The sequence below is a fragment of the Nelumbo lutea genome, chromosome 8 (genome assembly GCF_056320005.1).
Source record: "Nelumbo lutea isolate HS-2025 chromosome 8, American lotus-T2T, whole genome shotgun sequence".
NCBI classification, from domain to species: domain Eukaryota; kingdom Viridiplantae; phylum Streptophyta; class Magnoliopsida; order Proteales; family Nelumbonaceae; genus Nelumbo; species Nelumbo lutea.
This window is the reverse complement of record NC_142691.1, coordinates 48,208,364-48,212,712: the sequence shown is the minus strand read 5'-3', so window position 1 is coordinate 48,212,712 and position 4,349 is coordinate 48,208,364. Positions and strand designations below refer to the sequence as shown.

Below are 4,349 nucleotides of genomic sequence, written 5' to 3'. Positions count from 1 at the left end.
AGACATCGAACATAGGACTTCGGGCTTTGAATCCCTCAGCCTCACCTCGGCTTGGGAAGTGAATTTACAGTGTTGACCTTGGCCAATCCGACCCCATCAAGATGAGCTTGCTCTACCTTCAAGTCATCCTCTAGTGTCTGCCAAAGTTGCCTTGAGGGCGTCATCTTGGCTACTCTCCGACATAGCAACCCGCACAGCAAGCTGCTCATTCTTCTCCTTGTTTCGGCCCACGCGGTCAAGGAGGAGGCCGACCCGATCTCTCAGTCCAATGTAATGCCGGAAAACCTACAAAAAGCACCTCCGTTAGTCAAGCAAGTGAAAGCAATTAGAAAAGCTATTTAAGTGTTTGTTGAATCTCACCTTGGATAGAAAGTCTAGCCTTGATCCCGTATGAGGAGGGGGTCAGACTTTATCGTACCAAGACGGTCCCCTTAAGGGATCATCCCCTTCACCAAAGCTCGGCCAACCCCCTCGATATCAATGGAGTTGCCTTCGCAAATGTTCCACTTTGGCCGAAACACCCGTACGAGGTGTTGCCCCTCCTCGGCTGGCTCCGACGTAGATGGAGGGGCAAACAAAGGCCTAGTCACAAGCCCCTTGGCCAAAGGCCTCATTGGAGCAATGGGAGCGTCCTTCCTTCTTTTGTCGCCCTTGGCGGGAAGGTCCTTATGCGCTAGTTTCTTCGTCGAGGGCACCCTCGGTTCCTCGGTCGGCCTCTTCTTGCCTATCTCCTTCGGCCGACCTCCATCCGCCTGCCTCTTCCCTCTGTCACCCCCTACACTAGTGGGGGCCTGTGGCCAAGGTGTCCTCTTGGCAGGCTTTGCACCTCTCCCTGCCCGAACAGGCACACTCGGTTCTTCGACTGGCTTCCTCGACATCTGCCCCAATAGCCCCTCTCTCGGAGCCTTCTTCTTTGCCAGAGCACTCTTTAGTAGAATGCACTTGGCATCTAACGACATCTCTACAAGAAGCAAGAAATAAGTACCAAGTAAAAGGAAATCTGACGAGTCAAATATCTGACACAAGGACTTTTCCTAACAAGGGGAGCAGAGTTGAGCCCCGCAAAAAACAAGGGGAGCTCGGCCTCCACTAGGGGCTTTACCCAAAGAGTTCCCAAAACAAGAAGATGGGTTACCACGGTGGTTTCATCATGTCGAAGTGTTAGCTTAGGCTTCTCGGTAGACAAGTAGATCTCCCCCCAATCCAACTTGTGAGATCAATCCTCAAGACAAGAGACAAAGAAGAATTTGCTCTTCGAAATGTGGATGGATGATGGGTTGTCTACAGGTTGGTCTCTTCGAGGATGGAATGAATACATGTCGTCGTCGTTAGTATGTCCCCTCAACACAAAAAGGGCTCAAAACAACTTCGGTGTAAGGTCCATGTCCCAAAGCTGAGCCACTACCAACATGGCATTGATGGTCCTAAGAGCATTTAGGGCCAACCGACTAACGGTGATCCCGTACCACTTCAGTAGCTTAGAGATCAATGGTAGAACTACTTTCAGGTTTTAATATTTGAACCAAGAGATGGTCCTTGCAGGGGATTAAAGACTGAAAATTGCGAGTCCTCTTAAATCTCAATATCGGGCTTTTTGATGGATTCAGAAAACCGATGCGTATTACCGAGACATTGTAATATTTTCACCGTATGAAAGAAGGCTGACACGAGTATCTCCATTAGAACTCTAGATGACTTAAACCTCCTTCTGATACAATATTTTGATCAGACAAACTCCTAAATTAAACATGTTCAACAAGAGATCTTTCTTCCACCATTATCAATACTATTTGCAGACTGCCCATGAACTCAGCAGGCGCCATGTTTATCAAGTCTGGCTCTGGAATTTATAATATATTATATTCATATTCATCAACTACTTTATTTAATTTTCATGATAACGAAATATACAAGCTCAACAGCTCTCTTCCGATTGAGCCTGCAACTGAAAAATGAAATCTTTTATTATAACAAGTAGGGCCTGAGCCTTGTCTGGTTCATAGAGCTCCACCAAATGGTAACCTTCCTCGTCGAACTGAGCCAAAACGTTTACACCCTCTCCCTCCAGCATTTTCACGAACTCCGTCTGACGGTCGATCAGGGGATCCCCACCGCAGGTAGTCACCAGACACCTCCCCAGCAACCCAATTCCATGGCAGCTCTCACCAACGTTCAGTGGGTTGCAGTAACCATGATCACGATCAGACCCTACAGGCAACGCCAGGTCCCACATCAAGTCGCTAACTGACATGGAAAATCTCGGATTGTTGAACAATCTCATCTGCGATTCTGTTCACTGCAACCCACCAAAGAAAGGGTGGTGCATGATAAGACCGACGATCTTCAGGGTCTCATCGGCAGCATCCGAAAACATCGTCAGAGCTCGTAATCGTGCATGGAAGGCAATATTAGCGCCTGATCTGCTGCCCATGAGATAGCACCGAGAGAAATGAACCGAGTCTCTGCTCAACCAGTCCTCTTCGCCATTAACGACGCTCTGCGAGGCGTGTTTCCTAACCCAGTAAAACGCTTCGATTGCATCCTCATAAGCCGCTGGGAGGCGGCTTTCGGGAGCGAGGCGGTGCTCGACGGAGACGATCAAGGCAGGCAGTTGAATGGCCATGTTTGAGCAGAAGTCGCGATAGATTGTGGAGGCTGCGCTCCTGAGGATGCAACCACCGCCATGGAAGTAAACCATGAGAGGGAGCTTGACGGAGGAGGTGTGAGATGGTGGTCGGAATATTCGAACCCAAGTTTTGTTGGAGTTGTTTAGTGGGATGTCTTTGGAAAGAACTCGGGTGTGGGACTTTTGATCGGCGGTGTCATCAGTTGCAGCGGTGGTGGGGAGATGGTTGAGTCGTGTGAGCGTGTCATCCGAGTTGTGGACAATCTGTAGACGCTCGTAAGGGTTAATGATCTGATGTTCTGCCATATGGATACTGAGTAGAGTCTCAGGCTCTCAGGCTCTCAGCTCACCCACTGGTCGAGTTTGCAGTTAATGGTAATGTATGCATGGAGTTCATCCTTCTTAAATAAATACAGCCAGAGATTTCTTGAGGTTCAAGTCATAAAGATCAGAATTAAATATAAGAAGAGTTGTTGATTTAAAATAGAAATTGAGAGTGTAATTTCATATCATTGAGCTAAGATAGCTTCATTAATTAAACCAGTGCCCATAACAAAGAGCAAGCTTTAATTTGTATGCATGGTTCCTGTTTTCACTGCTTTTTATTTAAACTTAGGTGAGGATTTGATTAATAATAATGCATCCATCATCAGTGATTACATCAAAGCTCCTTTTTCTTCTCTCTCCTACCTAGTAATTTCCTCCTATCAAACAATTCTCAAGCAAACCCCTTTGTCTCAACGAAAAACATTAATTTAATCAAAAAACAATAATTCATGAAACGTTAAAAAGAATAATAAATAAACAAAGATTTGATCTTCACGCCAGTTTCATGTATTTTATTACTGGCTTGGGATATTACCATTGATTCCACAGCCCTAATCCGAATTCACATTTGACTCGACTAATAATATATGATGCGGCAATCAGATTTATTAAAAAATATCATATTTTGATATAAGTATAGTGTTGGCCGTGTTAGGCTGGCCTGGCCCGCAACCCATGAGCCTGTGTTGGGTCGAACCGGCCCACGTTTTCAAACCCTGGCTTAACCCGACCAGGGATTTGGGCCATACTCGACATGGCATGGCACTGTACATGTGGGCCATCGCAGGCCAGATAGGCCTGTTTTGATGATTTTGGCTGATGGAAACAATTAAAAACCCATCTATCCACATAACATTGCAGCCACATATGTAGAATATTTCTTTTTCGTACATAGCATTATATAGGGAGAGATGTTTTCAATCCATGGAATATTGTATTGTGGGTAGATGTGGGCAGGAGATCCAGAGTCCATGACGACACTCTCTTAGTTAAACTTAATATTGTAGTATAGGGAAAGCCAAATAGCTAAAATTTGGCAATCCAGATCTCTAATCCACAAGAATCTTATACACACCTAGCCATGGGACATTACTATTGTACATGAGGAACATCTCCCCATGAAAGGTAACATGTAAATACGTAAGATATGCATAATGTGCAGCTATAGTGGTATGTAGATAGATAGGGCTCTTGTGGGTACGAGATCCGAACAAAAAACTTGGTGCTTGTGTTAGATTTTAATGGTGCATAGGCCAATACATACATCCCCTTACCAAAGCCTCTATTTAGGGATGGCAACAGGGTGGGTTCGGGGGGGGTTATAAATTCTAGGCCCTACCTACCTCCCTAAACCTCTAAAGTGTACCCACCTCAAAACCTATAGTGGGTTGGATTT

General features: G+C 45.6%; 1 pseudogene; it reads right to left on the bottom strand.

Moving 5' to 3' along the window:
* Nucleotides 1–1,785: 1,785 nt before the first annotated feature.
* LOC148844042 (3-O-acetylpapaveroxine carboxylesterase CXE2 pseudogene) lies at nt 1,786–3,005 on the bottom strand (annotated as a pseudogene).
* Nucleotides 3,006–4,349: the final 1,344 nt, after the last annotated feature.